This window comes from Saccopteryx leptura, chromosome 2 (assembly GCF_036850995.1).
Source record: "Saccopteryx leptura isolate mSacLep1 chromosome 2, mSacLep1_pri_phased_curated, whole genome shotgun sequence".
Classification (NCBI taxonomy): Eukaryota; Metazoa; Chordata; class Mammalia; order Chiroptera; family Emballonuridae; genus Saccopteryx; species Saccopteryx leptura.
Window position 1 is genome coordinate 336,855,130 of NC_089504.1, and position 20,784 is coordinate 336,875,913.

The 20,784-nt window shown below is 47.8% G+C and overlaps 1 protein-coding gene across 2 annotated transcripts in view; it reads right to left on the reverse strand.

The window, feature by feature from the left end:
- KSR1 (kinase suppressor of ras 1) overlaps positions 1 to 20,784 on the reverse strand; it is a 164,191-nt gene that overhangs the window by 87,869 nt on the left and 55,538 nt on the right. The window lies entirely within an intron of this gene.

Here is a 20,784-nt window from a genome sequence, read left to right on the forward strand (position 1 = left end):
TGAGCTATTCCAGGAATGCCAGCCAGAGGCGGTGCAAGGCGGGGCGGTCAGGTGCTCAGACCTACAGTCCCACAGACCCGGGCTCAAATCCCAGCTCTACGATGTCCAGTTGCCTTAACGTGGATTAAGTTAACCTTCTACGCCTCAGTTTTCTTGTCTGTAAAATGGGGGTGGGGAGGACTAGTACTATCTTCATGGGAAGATGTAAAGTGCTCAGCACCAGAATGTCAACACGCACCATCAGCATTTATTATCATGAAAATTCCAGTACCTTGTTATCTTTGAAAGCAGTTAAATTCTGACTTGTTTATTGCTTTAAGATTCTTCCTGAATGAGGCCATTTACATGGCAAATCCCATGCTGCTCTGATGTGCTCTTTGAAAAGGGGCAGGCGTGGAGGAGGCCAGCCCAGGCTGGAACACTCACCTCAGAGGATGGCCATCTTAAACCTAGTTTTATTCCTGGGAGGTCAAGAGCAGGTCAATACACCAGCCAGATCGTGCAACAGAAACCACTGCCAGTGGACCGGGCAGAGCAGCAAGGCAAACAAGACCGCTATTAAGATGCACGCAACCTGAGGAAGCAAGCTGAGCAGAGCCTGGGAGAGTCGGGCTCCAGGCCTAGCACACAAGCTGTAACAGGAGCTGTTCTCCAGGCCTGGGGCAGGGGCGGCACAGCTCAAAGACAGACAGACAGACAGGCACACTCACACAAATATGCAAGAATGCGCACACGCCTGCCAATCTGGATAAATTCTGGCTGAACAGAGAGGAGCTCCATTTCAAAATAAACAGAACAGGTGGACTGCCAATCTCCCAAGAAATCAACTGAACACAACTTACTGAAGATACGAGGTAACAGCTACCACTGACAAGGCATGAACTATACGACAGGCGTTGCTTTAAGTGCTCTCTCTATATATTAAGTCACGCAGTCCTCATAACAAATCTGTGAGAGAGGCCCTAACACTATTCCCATTTTACAGAGGAAGAAAATGAGGACAAGGAGCAGTTCTAAGTGACACAACTAGTTATGGCAGGGTGAGAATGTGAACCCAGGTGGGTTAGCTGCTGATTTCATACACAAACCAGTCTATATTACCTTCTTGAGTGACTGAGATACTTGGAACACCCAGTGTGAGTCAGATGAGTGCTGGGCATCTTGGTATGGGGAGCCTTACGTACAAAGGAGGATCCGGAGGCTCAGGGAGGCAACCCAGGCTCACCAACTGGTCCATGCCAGGGCCAACCTCAAGCCAGGAGGGTCTGACCCATGCTTCACCTTCCCACACCAGGCACTGGGCTTGGCCCTATATTAGGACAACTGACCCCAAACCCACCATTCAGACAAGGACCCTTCCGACTGACACATTGCTGACACAATGCACAAACCCAGGGAGTCTCTGCCACCTGCCAGAGGAACCCACTCAGAATCCCCCGGCCTCAGCCCCCTTCCTCAGCACACAGCACTCTCCTCCCTGGGGGCCTGCCAGCCACATCCTACTCCATCCTACCTGTCCGCAGAAAGAATCGACCTTGATCGCATGAACTCTGAGTATTTTGCCTTCTGGTGTAACAGCGCCAAGCAGAGCTACACAAAGGCCCTTGCATACAGCCCAGTTTTGCTCACAGAAAGACCTCGGCGAGCTCTGTGGGCCGGGCGCTCTGTGGTCCACGGAGCAGGCGTGCCGGCAGCCCACACCTCAGGCCCTGCTCTGCTGTGTGGGACAGCACACCTCTCACATCCCCAAGGAGGCTGGCTCTCCCACAGCCACTCCTAGGTGACCCAGATACTCTCATTCAGCCCCCAGGTGGAGGAGAGCTCACCTGCATAGAGAAGAATCCTGACAAAGGGTTCCGGATTTCTTGCCACACGTCTTTGCGGTCGGCCCTGACTGAGGACCATGCCAACCAGGAGGAGCTACTGGCAGCACTGAACCCTTCTTAAGATATCTGAAATACCTTTAAATCACAAAATCCTAGAATGTTCCAAGATGAGAAGGGCCTTCAAGGTCATCTCACACATTTAATAAATCACCTACGAAACTAAGGCCCAGGGCAGGGCATGCCGTGGTCCAAGTCACAAAGAAAGCCTTGCAATGTCAGGACAGACCCGAGCTCCTCTCCAGTGCTCTTCTTCTCATGCCGGACGGCAGAGGGCCTGGCTTCAACCTGCTGCATGAGCAAGAAGCTTAGCTGGGCCTCTGGTCCCCTATTTTTATTTAAAGAAGTTTCTAAATGCTCACTCATTCATCGGAGGAGAGAGGTGTTATTATTACCCCCATGTGGGGATGAAAGACAGATAAGGTAACGGCCAGGGGCAGGATGTGAACCCAGGCAGCATTGCTCCACACTAGAAGCCCTGGACTGTTGGGCCATGCTGCCTTCGTAACTGCAGTCCCTTGTGGGGACAGTTAGCTATAGGAGCTCAATGGCATTCCCTGACCAGCTCTTTGGAAGAATGGGGCTGAAGTCCGAACCCAGCAGCTGCTGTAGAACAGGACATGCCCAGGGAATCAGGGAGCAGGTCTGCCATGCAGGATCCACGTCTGCGGCCAGCTATTAAATGGACTATAGACTCCTACGGGGGACCTGGAGAGCGTGACCAGACCTTACTGTTGAGGAGAGCAGCTTTGCCAAGTCTAAGGCCTGTGGCCCCTCCAAAGGCTCAGCCTCCCCTCTCCTGCACCCTCTGCAACCTCACCGAGGCCCAAAGCCCCCGGGGCATGATCATGCACCCTGGTGTGGCCTCATCCAGGCTCTGGGGCTCCAGCACTTGAGTTTTCTTCTTGAAAAAAGGAAGCCATTACTCAATATGTTGCTACACACAGATACTGAGAAACACAAACCAAGAGGCCAGCGGGGCACCAGCCTAAGAGGTCGGAGAACGAGGGGGAGGGCTGGCGTGGGTCCAGAGGCCTGCAGTGTAGCTACAGAAACGACAGGAAACAAGGTGCACAACCTGGTCCATCCCTGTTCATGAGAGTAACACAGACCCTACAATAAAACCAGGGCTGCCTAGGTTATGGTAAAACCATGTAAAATATTACAGAACCATTGGACAAGTTAACCAGAACATGGAGGTATTTCTGTGTTATTCTGTTGTGTGACAAAGGCAGGATGAAGGAACTGCATGCTACTCTATGGAGGAAAAAACTTAACACATTTTTGCCTAGAAAAGCAACTAAAGGAAAACAGCAAAAATGTCAACATCAATGAGTTAAGTGTGAGTGGGAAAGCTATAGGTAATCATGGTCTTCCTCCTATGTTTCTCTTTTCCAAACGTTCCATAATTACCATGGATTGATTTTATAAGGTGATTAGCAATAATAATGCATTTTAAATTGTCAAAAGATGAAAAATGATATGACTTTAGGTGATGGGCACACAACACAATCAACAGTTCAAATGTTATAGAAATGTTTACTGGAAAAAATATATATTTTTTTGGGGGGGGGGTAGTCACAGACAGGGACAGACAGGCTGGAAGGGAGAGAGATGAGAAAGACCAATTCTTTGTTGCAGCACTTTAGTTGTTCATTGACTGCTTTCTCATATGTGCCTTGACCAGGGGGCTCCAGCAGAGCGAATGACCCCTTGCTCAAGCCAATGACCTCGGACTCAAACCAGTGACCTTTGGGCTCAAGCTGGCGACCTCGGGGTTTCAAACATGGGTACTCAAGCATCGCAGGCTGATACTCTATACCAGTGGTAGTCAACCTGGTCCCTACTGCCCACTAGTGGGCGTTCCAGCTTTCATGGTGGGTGGTAGCGGAGCAACCAAAGTATAAATAAAAAGATAGATTTAACTATAGTAAGTTGTAAAGATTTATTCTGCCAAACTTAGCGAAAATCCAACATAAAGTATTTAGTAAGTAATTATTATTACATGCTTTAACTTGCTGTAACTCTGCTTTATAAATTTTATAAAGTAAAGTTACTTCCCTACTTTATAAATCACCATTACTGTGGAACCGGTGGGTGGTTAGAAAATTTTACTACTAACAGAGATACAAAAGTGGGCGGTAGGTATGAAAAGGTTGACTACCCCTGCTCTATACACTACACCACCACCTCGTCAGGCAAATTAAATTTTCTAAATACAAATAAATAAATAATCAAGAGGAAGATGGAGGTTGGAGATGCTTCTCTTCCAGCAAGAGGAGAAAAGTCTAGACAGGTAGCCAATGTCGAAGTCCTTCCTATTTGAAGTGGAGCCCTGCTTCATGCTGCCATGCCTAGCCTTCCCACAACACCCGGCATGGCTGGTTACCCCACCTGCCCTGCTGGCTTCTGGATAGAGCAAAACCTCTCTGATTCTGAAGGGAAAGAGGAGGAAAGAAAGGAAACAACTTGATAAGATGGCACTAGATTAATTTTGCCAATTTTATTTTTACAACAGCGTGTGTCCATCCATCTGTCCATCCGTCCATCCATCCATCCAAGAACAGTATCTAGTTGGTTACCCAGCACTGGGCTAGGGCCCCACAGTTAATAAAGAAATGAGTAAGACCCATTCCCCATCCTAAAGACTAGATTGCAGTAGAGGCTATCAAGTCACAGTGCAAAGGGGTATTTGACAAGCTGCTTTCAGACACAAGCTGCTGTGAGAATTCAGCTTCAGAGAAACAACAGGTAGCAAGAAAGGGCTCATGGCAAAGGTGGACTTTGAATTTGGTCTTGAAGAAAAAGAGTGGGAGTCATAAAACAGGTCAGCAAAACAGGCCAAGGAAATATACACACTTATCTCAAAGGAAAGTTACAGACACAAGCAATCATAACAAATCTCGCCACCTTAATAATGAGCAAGGAAATGCAAAACGAAAACAAACGGGGGTTTTGGTGATGCTGGTAGAGCCACACCAGATGTCCCTGGTCTGGGCTGCGGTGGGTGCGCTGGGGTGCCACCTTCATGGCAGGCAGTCACTGCGGCTTCCGCTTTACAAAAGGGCGCCCCTTCGAGCCAGAGATGCCACTTCTGGGCATTTATCCTACAGAAACAATTAAGTGTGCGCGTAAGGCTATTGGTGGAAGTGTGACTTAAAATAGCCAACCGTGGGGAAATGGGTAACTAAATTCTGGTGTGTCTACTTAGCAGAAGACTATGACACTAGTGAAAAATCCCATTTTCACAGAATATTTAATGAAGTGGGACATGGCCATGATATTATAGCAAGTTAACAACTGAAGCTAAGAAAACCACATGTACAGTCTAAGCCCAATGTACCCTTTTTTTATTTCAAAGGATTCTTTTTCTTCTTTCAGCTTTACTGAGGGCAATTTATATTTTATAGGAAAATAAATACATCAAAATTGATACACTGGAAATATAGGATCTGATTTTAACATTTTTTACTTTTTTTGTATCTCTTACAAAGACTGTGTGTCCTTTTAAAAAAATCACAAAATAATGTTATTCAAAATGAAAGAACCATAGGTGGTTCAATGGAAAGAACCACAGGAATTTCAATGGAAGGAGAAAGGGTCATCAGAGACTCAGACAACAGCAGGAGGCAGAAGGAAGTGCAAGTCTGTCTGTGGAGGCGAACGGCCGGGCTTCAGAACCAGACAGAGCTGGGCTCAGTCCTGGCTCCCATCCTTTCTAGCTGCGTGACCTTTAACAAATTACTGAACCACTCCTGGGCTTCAGTTTCTGGTCAGGGGCCCCATCAACTCCCCGCCCACCCCCCCACCCCCGCCTCTCTCTCTCTCTCTCTCTCTCTCTCTCCCTCTCTCTTGGAAGTTAACAAAAGTTAGAGCCCTTTAGAAAACCAGATCTGCCTGGACTCACACAGGTGAAGCAGGCATACTCACTCATTTACAAGACAACACCATCAATATAAAAAGAGCATTTTGGGAAAACAAGTGTTACATTAAAGCCAATGTACATGCATTTCAATATCAGAACTAATTAAACTATGAAAAGATATCTGTCCTAAAATCAAGAAAAGATGGAAATTTTTCTCTTCTAATGATGGTGATGGTCATGATCACATGAAGCATTTGGTCATAATCTAAGACATTAATGTTGTTCTCATGCTTCTTATAAGGTCTAATTTGTGTCCAAAATGAAGAAGTGGATAAGAAGCCAGGTTTCGGCTCCTATGCAGACCCGCACACCGTAGGGGTAAGGCCCCGCCTTCCAGGGACACGGTTCTGGATTGAAGAGTGCTATTCTCATTCTCCCTGGAGCCCCCTTCCATTTCTCCAGTCTGACATCTGCAAAGAGAATTTAGGCAGAATTCTGAACCAGTCTCAGCAGCCTACCTGGGGTGTCCTTGGCCCCAATGACCCCATCCTCTTTCAGATGAAGAAAGCCAAGTAATGCCCAGGTAGGCTGACTTAAAAATAAGCAGCTGCACCCTGGAAAAGCTTAAGGTTTGGAAAGAAATGCAATCTCAGTGACTAAACTATAAGCAATCAAGAGTCCCAACGCCTCTCAAATGCCAGGCTTTAGTAAACTCACCCAAGATAAGCCTTCAGATACGGAGATTCAGCTCACTCCCACACACACACAATCACAGCAGCTAATCCTTGCATGGTTCTCAGCACGTGCCAGGCACAGTTCTGAGAGCTTTCCATGTGGTCACTCATCTATCCTTGCAACAAAGAAACATGCACAGAGAGGTTAAATAACTTGCCCAAGGTCAGCACTAGAACCAGCCCACACATGCCTTCGTGCAAGATGGAGGAGGGTGCCCCTTCCTCTGGGGGGCGCAACACAGTCACAGACAGGACACACGCCTGGCAAATGGGAAAGTCTGGATTTAAGCATCCACCCCCTGTGCAGTGCACAAGCTGCTGACTGGACGCTATCCCATCCAAAATCATCCAGCTATTGTAGTAAGAGGCACAGCTGAGATTTGAACCCGGCCCGCCTGACTCCCAAGTAACAAGTCAGTATAGTTTAATATTCAGTAAGTGGCCTGCAAATTAATGCAAGCCAAGGTGGACAGAGGCACTGACTCGGGTGACTGAGAGCACCGGTTCTGTGTGTCTAAGATGATGAAATTTTCAGCAACAATGGGAAAATGCTCTGACATTTACAACTGCATGGGTCAAGGCTTTTTAGCATTCTCATCATTTCAAATGGAAACACAGGCGTGTCTCAGATATTGAGGGTTTGATTCCAGACCACTGCAACCAGGCAAGCTATAATCTTTTTACTGGTAGAGGGTCTTGCCTTGGATTTGTACCAAAGGCAATAACTGTGAAGTGCAATAAAGCTCTAAGTGCAATAAAATGAGGTATGCCTTATTTCTGAAATGTGCTCCATCCTTCTCTGTCACTTAGGACAGAGTGCAGCAAATATAGTTCAACCCCACAGCATTACCTCTACCCTGCACGTGGGGACCCCAGCCCCTTGCCTTTTCCTGACACCCAGCCTCTGCATCCCTATCCTGGATAATCGGTATTTCTCTGCTTTGGTAACCGCTATTGGAGAAAACGGAATGTGAGGTAGGTTGAGGCCGTATAAAGTTTGGGGTTTTAACCTTCCTATGGCTTAGCAGTTCTCACTTGCTCCTGCCTGCTTGCTCTTTCCCAGTTTCCGGGTCTCGCTGGTTTGGCACTCTACAAGCCCCTGTGCAGAGACAGTAAGGCCACTGACCTGAACTCCCTTGACTGGCCTCTCCTCCCTCCCCCTAGGAACTCATCACCTCCCAAGGTCACCTCCTTCCTTCTGAAGGCAGCTGGGGGTTAGGGCAGGGTGTCTAACTGTCCTTCAGCCTCCAAACTTTCATTCAAGTCTTTCTGGCCTTAAGAAAACACTTTCGTGCCACCTTCTCTCTCCTTCCCCTTAGGCCCAAAGGTCTTAGAACATTCTCTCGGCCGTTCACTTCTTCACTTACTTCTCCCTCTATCTGCGTCTCTCCACTTCACTGAAACGGCTCTTGCAGAAAGCCCAGACTAACACTTCCAGCTAGCCCGTCCTGCTTGACCTCGCCGGGGCATCAGCACAGGGAGTCTCTCCTCCTCCCACAAGAGCCTGCCCCTGGCTTTCCAGTTGTCTTCCATCTCTGACAGCTCAGGAGTTTTCTTCCCAGGACTCCACCACCACTTATACATTGATGTCTCCTAAACCAGAAACTCTGAACCCCACGCCCTCACAAGCTCCAAAATCATCTACCCAATTCCCAAATGGATGGCCTGCTGGCATGGCCCAGAGGTACCTCACACTGAACAGATCTGAGCCAACCTAATTCTCTCCTGCCTTTCATCATCTATTGTAGTTGCCTCCCACTTCCCTATCTCCATTCTTCTTAACAGAATGCTGATGTGTAGTTGGCCCATTTCTATCCTCCCTTGCAGCTAGGTGTAGCTGGATGACTAACATCTGGCCAATGACATTCAAATGGAAGTGTCATGTGGTAATTTCAGAAAGAATATTTAAAGAATAAATCTTTCCTCCAGCCCTTCATCCATCCACTGCCTGGATTGATGTGATAGCCGGGGCCCTGGCAGCTATCTTAGAACAGGAGGAAAAGGAACAGCAGAGGAATAAACTAGAAAAAACCTTCGTTATGAATCTGTGGACCCACTACACCAACCATGGGATACTTACCTCTATACCTTTTTATGTGTAAGAAAATTTAACTTGTTTGAGTCCTGGTATTTTACTTTGCTGACGTTGTAAATGAAGCCAAATTTAATTTTAACTAATATTTCATCCAAGGCAATCTCCTCTTAACATTCCTTATCTTGATCAATAATATCAATATTTGTATCTGGGACCCCTTGGCTATTTATTTGCCTTTTTCCCCCCCATTAGATTACAAGCAACTAAGTAACAGGAACATGTCTCTCACTTTTGTGTGTGTGTGTGTGTGTGTGTGTGTGTGTGGCAGAGATAGAGAGAGTCAGAGAGAGGGACAGACAGACGGGAAGGGAGAGAGATGAAAAACATCAATTCTTTTTTGTGGCTCCTTAGTTGTTCATTGAATTCTTTCTCATATTTGCCTTGACCGCAGGGCTACAGCAGACCGAGTGACTCCTTGCTCGAGCCAGCAACCTTGGGCTCAAGCTGGTGAGCCTTGCTCAAAACGATGAGCCCGCGCTCAAGCTAGCGACCTTGGGGTCTCGAACCTGGGTCCTTCACACCCCAGTCCGACACTCTATCCTCTGCACCACCGCCTGGTCAGGCTGTCTCTCACTTTTTAAATAAAATATTTCAAATATATGTTTTAAAAAAAGAGCCTGGCCCTGGCCGGTTGGCTCAGCGGTAGAGCGTCGGCCTAGCGTGCGGAGGACCCGGGTTCGATTCCCGGCCAGGGCACACAGGAGAAGCGCCCATTTGCTTCTCCACCCCTCCGCCGCACTTTCCTCTCTGTCTCTCTCTTCCCCTCCCGCAGCCAAGGCTCCATTGGAGCAAAGATGGCCCGGGCGCTGGGGATGGCTCTGTGGCCTCTGCCTCAGGCGCTAGAGTGGCTCTGGTCGCAACATGGCGACGCCCAGGATGGGCAGAGCATCGCCCCCTGGTGGGCAGAGCGTCGCCCCATGGTGGGCGTGCCGGGTGGATCCCGGTCGGGCGCATGCGGGAGTCTGTCTGACTGTCTCTCCCCATTTCCAGCTTCAGAAAAATGAAAAAAAAAAAAATTAAAAAAAAAAAAAAAAAAAGAGCCTGACTGGTGGTGGCACAGTGGATAGAGCAATGCTGAGGTCCCAGGTTCAAAATCCTGAGGTTGCTGGCTTGAGCTCAGGGTCACCAGCTTGAATGTGGGATCATCAACATGATCCCATGGTCACTGGCTTGAGCCCAAAAGTTGCTGGCTCGGCTTAAAACCCCTGGTCAAGGCACGTATGAGAAGCAATCGATGAACAACTAAAGTGACTATGAGTTGACGCTTCTCATCTCTCTTCATTCCTGGCTGTCTATCTTAAAAAAAGAGAGAGAGAGCAATATAGTATACATTCACCTCCAGATTTCATAAATGTCAACATTTTATCACATTTGCTCCAGACATTTTTTAAAATAATAAATAAAGAAACATTATAAATAAGGTTAAAATGCCCTAATACTTCTCTCAGAGCCTTTGCCTTCCTCTCCCTCCCCAGAGGAGGCCGCTATGGGAAGCTGCTGGGTAACCTTCTTGTCTAGGATTTTATACCTTTGCTACAGGGTTTTGATGGTTTTAAATTTCAGAAATGGTTATCATTACACATATTCTGCAACCTGACTCCACCAATCTTTTTCTCAAGTGTTGCCAGGCTGATGCAGTACATCAGATTTAACCTCTGACTACATTATTTAAACATACCATCATTTATTGATATATTTCCCTGCTGATAGGCATTTAGGTTGCACCCAGCTCTTCACAAGCAAAAAATGCTACAGTGCACAGCACTATCTACTCCTTGAGTGGCTATGGAGTGGTTTTCTAGTATAGCTAACAAAAGGAAAATTTCTGGTTGTAAGGGCATGTGCATCCTTAACTTTACCAGATACAGTCAACTCAGTCTTGAGAGCAGCTCTACCACTTTATACTACCCCTCCCCCAGCCCTGTGTGAGAGGGGGGCCTTTCCCCTGCCATGCCTTATTTATTTATTTATTCTCTTTTCTGTGTGACAGAGACAGAGAGAGGGACAGACAAAAAGGGAGAGAGATGAAAAGCATCAATTCTTCATTGCATCTCCTTTGATTCCTTACTTGTTCGTTGACTACTTTCTCACATGTGCCTTGACCAGGAGGCTGTAGCAGAGCAAGTGACCTCTTCCTCAAGCCAGCAACCTTAGGCTCAAGCTAGTGACCTTGGGCTTTAAGCCTGCGACCTTTGGGCTCAAGCCAGTGACCATGGGGTCATGTCTATGATCCCACGCTCAAGGCAGCAACCCCACGCTCAAGCCAGATGAGCCCACGCTCAAACCAGTGACCTCTGAATTTCAAACCTGGGTCCTCTGTGTCCCAGTAAAACACTCTATTCACTGCACCACGGCCTGGTCAGGCACCATATTTATTTTTGAACCACCAGTTCCTACCTAACATGCTGATGATGGGACATTTCCTCATAAATTCATTCATATTCTCTCCCTTTCACCTTAACACTCTGAGTAAGCTACGGCAGAAACCTAGGAAGACCTTCAGCCTGAGCCTCTCTCCCCAGAAGGCTGCCTGGCTGCTATGTGAGGAGGCCACCCTGCAGCCGAGCCAGTGCAGAGTGGGTGCACGCACCATTCTCCCTGTATCACATCTCCCTCAAGATGGATACAGGCTCTTTTCCCTCCCACAGCATCTGAAAAAATAAAATTAAAAAGTCCTCTGTGTCCACCCCCAAATACCAATGTGAAGACAGAATAGAACAATTTATCGTTGTCTGACCCACCACAAACCCTCCCTCTCTTCCCCGGAGTTCACCGGCTGCAGGACAGAAACATGTCATCTTGGGTGGTGGCTTATGAATGTCTCCTGATAAAGGAAAGTCCCAGGCAGAGAGAGGGGCCAACTTGTTTATTTCCAAACACAAGCCAGATTCCAGCTGTGACACGTACATTGGAGAGGGAGCTGGGCGGGGGCAAGACGAGGGCTGCCCAGGAGGAGCTGGGGTTGTTTATTTTTAGGTAAGCAAGTCCTTCCCAAATCAAATACATAGCCCCTTCCCAGTCCTGTTTTTCCCGATTCTGCCTGGCCATGCATTTTTCAACTGGCCTTGCCCCAAATGCAGAGGGTGGCACCTTACTCCACTTAATCCAGGGGCTCAGAGGAGCTACAGAACACTCCTGGATGGGAATCCACACCTCCCACTCCAAACACTGACTGAACACCTGCTCTGTCCAGGAACTAGTTGCTAACAATGGCTATAACCCAGAACCCGCCCCAAGGAGCTCACAGCCTACAAAATAAATAACTGATGCTCTGTGAAAAGATGCAATGGTAAATACTGTGTGAGTTAAAAGGAACATGGAGAATAGAAAGATTAAACACTAACTGCGAGCATCTGGCAGGTCTTCCTGGATGAGGTGACGTTAAGCTTGGTCTCCCTGCTAGCATGGGTGAGGAGTAGACATTTTATTACCAACATTATTCCTCAACAACTGTTTTCCTTCCCCCCAACCATGAACCGAAGGAGTGACAAGGCAGCAGTGTTCAGGGGGAAAGCCCGGAGTTCCCTAACAGGGATCCGGTTCTAATCCAATTCCTGAGTATCCTCTGCTCTAACTCTTCATCCTCCTCATGGGCAAACCAAAGTGTGGAACAAGTAATGATGTGGGACAGACCTCTCAGCTCCAGCACTTTAACCCGATTTTTCTCACCCCTCACAGTGTATCCGAGTCACTGGGAGGGGCTACAGGAAGGGGGATGCCCAGAAATGGACCCAGCCTGGAGATATGGATCAGAGGCTGTGCCCCCAACATCAGCATGTTTTAAAAGCACTCCAGGTGATTCAAACAAAAGAGAGTTAAGAACCACTGTTGGAAACGACGCTCCCAGTGCCTGAAGGTCCAGCCTTCTATTTCATAAACTGATCCAGAACCTACCCAAGCCAAGAAGCAGAGGCCACACAGCCCATACCTGCTGGCTCTCTTGTTACAGGGATGTGATGATTTAAGCCCAAATTCTCTAAGAACCCAGCAACAAAGACAGGCAAACAGGGAATCACACCATATCCAAAGCTCTCCCCATCTCTACCTGCTCTCAGCCAGCTGGGTGCCCCTCCTCGGGAAGGGTCTTACTCTCTCCTTTGTCCTTTAGGAGAAGTGGGTAACCACAAGGTGAAGGTAGCATGCCCTCCAGTCACTAACAGGGGTCACCTTCCCCTCTGGGGAGCCGCTGGTGGAAAACAGCAGGAGTGGGAGGCGGCAGGGCCTGGGAAGCTTGGGCGGGCACAGCCCGGCCTCCTGCCCGTGAGTCAGCCATGGAGGGGCCGCTTTCAGACAAAGGGGCAGAAGAACAAAGCTCCATTGTACATGCTCGGCATGGAAAAGCCAGCAGAGACAAGGAGACTCTAGGGCTGGTGGAGGTCCTATTAGCATTTTATTTATTTATACACGTTCATTTTTATTGAACACACACTTACAGGGCAAAGCCCAAAGCTCTTCCAAACATGAACTCACTGAGTTCTGATAACACTGTTGGCCAAAATATTCAGAGGTTTAAGCTTTCTAAAGTTAATGTCCAGGGAGGAGTAGAATCCAATTCACCCTCAGCCACAGGCACATGAACCGCCAAAGGACGATATTTACTTACTGCCTTCTGCTATTGCCTGGCCCGTAACAAGGTACAGACACCACTTGGATCTAGAATGCATCCCAGGGTGTGACGTGCATCCCTTTGCTGCAGTTTGTGGACAGCTAACCTCTTCTGTCGTGTTGAGGTGGAAAGAATGTGGGAGCCAAGCGTGCTATGTGAGCTTGAACACGTCTGGCAGCTTCCCAGAACCTCATCTCCTTGTCTGTAAGTGGGAACAGTGCCCCCCACCTCAGAGGAGGTGTGAGGGCTGAAATGAACCAATTGGGGTAAAAAAGCTGGGCAAAGGGCCTGGAGTCAGCTATGGGTTCATTCCCTTCTCCTTCTGCAAAGTGTCATCGCTGCCACAACCCCCATTACCCTGCAGCAGCCCAGAGAAGCTCAGTGTTACTATCCCCATTTCCAGATGGGGAAACTGAGGCTCCACTGGAGGAAAAGCTTCTCTCAAGGTGCTGGAGCCCAGGCTCAAACACCGTGCCACAAACTTTCCTTTGGTCCTTGATTCTGAATCCCTTACCGCTGTCCCCCCACCCCCCAGCTCAGGTCCAGGCTTTAAACGATCGTAAAGCTTAGTAGCACTCCTGCCGTCCTGTTTCATTCGTTCAGCTGGGTTTTAGCGGTGTCAAAATCCCCCCCACCCCAACCGGGCTGCTCAAGACGCTCACATTGCAGGCGCCACACAGCAGGAACCTCGGTTCCCGCCATGGTCAGGTGTCCGAGGTAAGGCCATGCAGAGGGAGGTCTCACTCCAGGGACAGCAGGAGTCCTGTGACTTGCAGTGTGGCACCGACCAAACGTCATCATCTCGGTTATGTATTCTTGGCATCAAACCTGCCTCAGCCAGGAAGTCAGAGAGGAAATCATGCTGACACCACAGAAGCCAAACGCTTGGGGTTCAGCGAGCCTCAGTTTCCTCAACTGTAAAACAGGTGTGGGGAGGAGGCTGCTGAACTAAAAACCCTGAGGGGGTTTCCTGTCCTCCTGCCCCTGGAAGCCCTCTGGGAGTAACTGATTCAACCCAACACTGCCCCACACTGGAGCCACGGAGCAGGCCCAGGCCTGCGCGGGCAGAGTGGGGGAGCCACCGAGCCCACGAGGGCAGCAGCCCCAGGCTCCCACGTTGGAGGGGTGTGGAGCTACTGGGAATTATTAAGGGGTGGGGCTACCCAGGTAATCTACTATTCTGAATAAACAAGTCTCACTCCCAAGTCATCAGGGCTGGCCTTCTGCACAGGAACCACAGCCAGGGTTTCTACTTACTGACCACAAGCCATTACGTCAGGAGGCCTCTGGTCAGGCGCTGCTCCCCTCACCACCACCACCACCACCACCTCCACCTCTCAGCAGCTGTCAAGGCCCAGAAGCAAGTTCTGCAGCTCGAGGTTTCAGGGTCAGGTAAGCCTGAGTCAAGTCCAGCCCGGCCACTTCTCGGCAACGTGACCCAGACAAATCACCCGACGTCGGCGGCCCAATCTCCTCACTCTAAAACACTGCACAGGCGGAGGCCAAGGCGGTGTAATGGGGGCACGTTGTTGGGGGGTGACGGTGTTCTATTGAGTGGGACACTTGAATCCATGTTAACACAATAAATTAAAATTTTTAATAAAAAAACCCTTTTTTTTAAAAAATAAAACACTGCACAGGGTTAACGGTACATGTGGCGCATCACAGTGGGCGGCCAGTGCCGGCCCAGGGAACGTCTGTTCCCCCCAAGGCTCTTTTCAGTCTCTTTGTCGCTGCAGCACAACTGAGGGGTGTGGGACTTTCCCGGAGCTACTGTGCCCTTCTGGAGGGATGGCGGAGGAGAAGGGCGTCTGGTACACTTTTCTTCCCCGTTGAGCCTCCCAGTCTCAAGCTTTCCCTCCTGCACACAGAATTCTTGATCTCACCTCTACTTTTCCATAGAATTTGTCAGCACAGAACAGCAATTGTTAATGTAGATGTCCGCCTCCCTTGACACACTGTCAGAGCTCACTCAGGAAGGGCAGGCTCTGGGTCCCCAACCTAGTCAAGTAGGCACTGGGATGGTGGAGAGGTGGGTGGACGAGTGGGCTGCAAAAACCAGTTACTAGAAGCTACTTTTATGATGTTTTGGGAGGAGATCCACACTTCCCAAAACAAGTACAGAAAGAAAACATTCAGGTGCTTTTAAAATAAGTAACTTTGGCTTTTTCTTTTGACTTTGAGGATATTAAAGACATGTCAAATTTCACAAGTGCAGCTTCCCCACCTAGTATTAAATCCTTTGAGAAATGAAAAGATGTAGCTATTGCTTCATGTAGCTGCTCTGGTAACCTAATCCATGCAAGCTGTTTCACACCTCTGGGTCTTGCACACAAGTCTCCCTTGCTTGGAATACCCTCCCCTTTCAAAGCCTTTGGGCTCCAAACACCACCCCCCAAAAAACCCACCTTCCTGTCCCCTAGGGAAGACTGATGCCTCCCTCCTTGGGGCTCCCTTTGGGGACAGCATCCCTAATGACCTGTTCACCAACTGATTTTAAGTCTTCAACCAGAGACTGTGACTGTGTCTAAGAACGGAAGGTCCTGGAGCCCCAGGCCCCGTCTCGTTTGCTTCTGTATCAAGAACGTCTAGCCTGATGTGGTGGCACATGGCAGGTCCTTAACAACGACTCAGTGAATAAACAGCTTGAACTGTTTTTCGTTTACCATGGTTCCTCTTCCTTCATTATGCTACTGCCTATATTTGAAATCATTTCAGGCCCCAAACCTTAGCGTACCACATCCACAATTACAGAACACAGGGACCCAACTGCAAATCATTCAGTTCCTTAAGCTGCACAAAAGCAGGTTTCACAACATGGAAGTGGGTCAAAGAAGTTCTCCCTAAAAATCACCCAGGAAAGCGAGTCAATATTTGTTCTCAGAGGTCCCTCCCAACTCCAGGTAAAAATCCTCCCCATGGAATGCTACACAGCTGCACTTAGCACATGAGAGTTCACTCATGATTTGCTGTGCCATGAAAGCGAAGGCGCTCACAGAGCAGGAAGCAAGGGATGGATCCACCTTTTTTTTTTTTTTTTTTTTTGTATTTTTCTGAAGCTGGAAATAGGGAGAGACAGTCAGACAGACTCCCACATGCGCCCGACCGGGATCCACCCGGCACGCCCACCAGGGGGCGATGCTCTGCCCCTCCGGGGCATCGCTCTGTTGCAACCAGAGCCACTCGAGCACCTGGGGCAGAGGCCAAGGAGCCATCCCCAGCGCCCGGGCCATCTTTGCTCCAATGGAGCCTCGCTGCGGGAGGGGAAGAGAGAGACAGAGAGGAAGGAGAGGGGGAGGGGTGGAGAAGCAGATGGGCGCTTCTCCTGTGTGCCCTGGCCAGGAATCGAACCTGGGACTTCTGCACGCCAGGCCGACGCTCTACCACTGAGCCAACCGGCCAGGGCTGGACCCACCTTTTTAAAGCTGGTTCTCTCCCCCACCTCCCTGGACACATGTATACGTTTTTTAAGAGTGATTTAAACTTCTCTTTTATGCTTTTGTTTCTCAAATTTTCCACAACGAGCATATGTTAGTTTTATAATCAGATATAAAAATTATTATTAGAAGGAAGAAAGTCCACTCTGCACTGTCGCAGGAAGGGAACAAGGCCAAGGAGACACTAAGACATCTATCCTTGGTTCCTCAGTGTTGTCCCAACAATATATTTATCTCTGTCATCAGATAAATATGGCTCAGGTATCTTTCCAAATACTTTCCCAGGGTGGCCCAATCCCGTAAGGAACACATTGCCATCTATGATAATGACGACGATATTAAGAATATTAATTTTTATTGAGCATTTATCATGTGGTAGGCACCACCCCATTTTTTTAACTCATTCTAATTTGTGTCTTACAATGACTCTGAGGCAGCTATTATTATCTCTCTTTTACAGATGAGGAAATAGACACAGAGAAATTAGGTAACTGTCTCAAAGTCGTGCAGCTGCCTTTTCCTGATTTTCTCCTTTGGTTACTGCCTGTATGTGATCTCTTTTAGACAAAACCAGGTATTATATATGTCATACTTATAACATGGGGCTTTACATTTCCAGGGACAGGTTAGGCGAGGTAGAAGGGAGTTTATTTTGAGTGGTGATAGGAAAATTAGCATTAAGTCAACCACCTAAAATCAACTGTTCATTGGGGGACTGAGTGGAAAAGGTGAAGGGATTAAGGAGTACAAATTGGTAGTTACAGAACAGTCACAGAGATGGAAATTACAGCATAGAGAATATAGTCAGTGGTGCTGTGGTAACTACGTAGGGGGCCAGGTGAGTTTTTGAAGTGTCAGGGGACCCCTGCTGTAAAGTATATGGTGTCTAACCATTACGCTATATGTCTGAAACTGATACAGAATAATATTAACTGTAAACTGTAATTAAAAAAATAAATAAATAACAATTGACCGATACCACCTTGATTGAAGGATATGATTGGAAACTCCTCATGTTCTTTCCTTAAGTATAATAATTAGTTCTGTTATCTGGTAGGCCAGAAGAGATCAACGCCTCTAAGCTGACAGAACAGACTCCACGGCTTACTTAAAAAGGCTCTATCTAACCTGGAGTCCTCATGCTTTCCCCCAGCACCCCCTCCCTCTGCCCACGTGCACCATTGGTTACCTGCTGTTTCCCATTCATAGATTATAAAAGGCTGAAAATTTGAAGGTGAGGAGAACCACAACACAGTAAGTCCTCACTTAACATTGTAGATAGGTTCTGCAACTTTAAGCAAAATGACTATAATAAAACCAATTTTACCACAGGAGTTGTCATCCCAATAAATTTAATAATAATAAAAGAGTTAAGTTCCTATGGCATCCATCATTATAATGAAACAACATTGAGCAAAGTGACATTATTTGAGGACCTGCTTTATCTAGAGGTGAGTACCCAGAGCCCAGGTGTGATAGCAAGAATAGAGGAACTGGAAAAAACTACAAAGCAGACCCAAGATTCAAAAAGGGCACTTTTCTGGGACCATTATATGAGGGGGCAAACCACACCTCAATGGAGGTACTGAAACTTCCAGCGACAGCAGAAAAAAATGTCAGTACATTGTTTCAAGTAACACGCATGTGCCTTTCTGAACCATTTATAATGATTAAAATACATTTTCAGGCTCCCAGAAATAAGTCGGCTACCAAGGCAACTCACTTTATGTGAAATGACTTGTTCCCCGTGCTATCTAGTAAATCATGGAGTCTGCTGTTAGCTGCCTTCCCATGTCCATTCTCCCCTTCTTCCTGAACTTTGGGGAGTCCTGACTTTGTTCTGAGTAATAATGTGTGCAGCTCCCAGGTTCCTTTGCAACCAGTAGCCAGTGGTTGCCACGTGATCCAGCTCTAGCCAATGAAATGTACAGGAACACTTATTACCTACTCTCCAGGAAGTGACTTTCCATCCTTAAAATGGGGAAGAGTCAGCTGGAAAAAGCCCTTCTTCCTGCCTAGAACGCAGATGTGAACGCCTGAAGATACAGCAGTCATTTTGAGAGCATGAGGGCGACACTCGTGCTGAGGATGACAAAGAAAAAAGATAGGGCTCAACATGGAGCCCCAGGACAGCCTGCCTCTGGGTTTTTGGGGGTTTTTTTTAAGCGAGAGAGATAGAGAGAGGGACAGATAGGGACAGGCAGGAAACATCAATTCTTTGTTGTGGCACATTAGTTGTTCATTGATTGCTTTCTCATATGTGCCTTGATGGGGAATGGGGGATCCTATAGAGCAAGTGAGCCCTTGATCAAGCCAGCGACCTTGGGCTTCAAGCCAGCAACCATGGGGTCATGTCTGTGATCCCATGCCCAAGCCAGTGAGTGACCCCACACTCAGGCCAGATGAGCCCGCGCTCAAGCCAGCAACGTCGGAGTTTCAAACCTGGGTCCTCTGCATCTCAGGCCAACGCTCTCTCCACTATGCTGCTGCCTGGTCAGGCTGCCTCTGGATTTCTTGTTTCATGAGAAAATAACTCCCTTCCTTGTTTAAGCCAGTGTTATTTGGATTTTCTAAACATGGAGCCAAATGAACCCTAACTGACACATTAATATCAGATTATAATTCCAGGGTGATGAAAATGACTCCTACTATCCCTGCCCCAAGTAGCCTGAAAAGTATTTTTGTGCTCCGGGTGCCCCAATTGAACACAGACTGGCTAACCATTACTTACGAGGAGCCTGCCTAGCTGCAGCCAGTGGCAAATGGCCATTAACTGGCATTGTGTCTTTGCTAAGCTGACTTGCTTTTGCAACTTGGAATGTTGTGAAGAAACAAAAAGCGCTTTATGGCAAAGGCGTTAGTGCCACAATGGGGCCTTTCTGCTTGATTATAAAAACACATTAAGAGCTTAGCTGCACCAAAAGCAGCGGCCAGGAGACTCGGCTGAGGCCTCAGCTTTCCTGACCATCCTCTACTCAATATGCTCTACGGGTGCCAGAGCTGCTGGGGGGAAGAGGCTGCAGGCAGACACCGACACAGAAAGGGGCTGGGCAGTCAGGTCCACCTGGAGGACTGTGATGAACAGGCTGTGCCCCAACACTGCCGGGACAGCCTTCTGACCAGTTTCCTGCACAGCCCTCACAGACTGCCCCCCCCAGAGTCATCCGTGCATGGCACACAAGCTTTAGGACTCTAATTCCCATACCTGGAAAGGTGATGTGGCCCCCATAGGAGCACAGAGACAACCCAAGGGATACAGAGGCAGGACACTGAGCAAGCTCCCCACACTTGCTGATCTAAGTCAACCCTCCCTAGGTGCTAACAAGGCCATCGTGAAGACAGAATGAGACGCCACGATACCACTGCCAGTTCCCCCAACAGAAAGCACGTGGACATGTGCACACGCACCGGCTTACCAGGAAACACATCTAACAATAATCACAGCAGCATTTTCTAGTAACATTCTCAAACTGTAAACAAACCAAATGTCCAGCAACAGGAGAATGGATACAAAACTCCCATTAATCATTCAATGGAGTCACACAGCAATGAAAGTGAATAAACAGCAGCCACAAACAACAAAAATGCATGGATTTCACAATGTTGAGTAAAGGAAACCAGACATTAAAGAATACACATACAGAATAGTTCTCTTTAGAGAAAGTTCAAAAACCAGGCCAAAAAAACCCACCTTGCAGTGGTTAGGAATGTGTATTAGTGATGAAATCATTGTTTTAAGAAGCAAGAAAGTTAACTAGTATGAGTCAGGCCAGTGCCACTCTTGGTAGAAAGGGAAGGAGTTACAACCAAGGAGACTTCTCTGTGTCGACAGGGTCTGTTTCTCGATTTGGCAAGTGGTTTCAAGGGTGTTCACTTTGTGAAAATTCATCAAGCTTTACATTTATGTTGTGTGTGCTTTTCTGAACCTACGTTATATTTTGCAACACGAACAGTTAAAAATAAAAAGGAAAAAGGCATGCTATGTCTATATAACTTAGATTTCTCTTCAGAGAGGGAGGGGCGCTCACATTTGGGGTCAGAAACTGTCAACCTTCCCTGGATGTTCCAAGTATATTCATTTCTATCTCCCAAAACCAGAATTATAAGATCCTCAGAGGCAGGAAACCATTTCAGACACATACATTTATTCCATAGGTTAGTGAT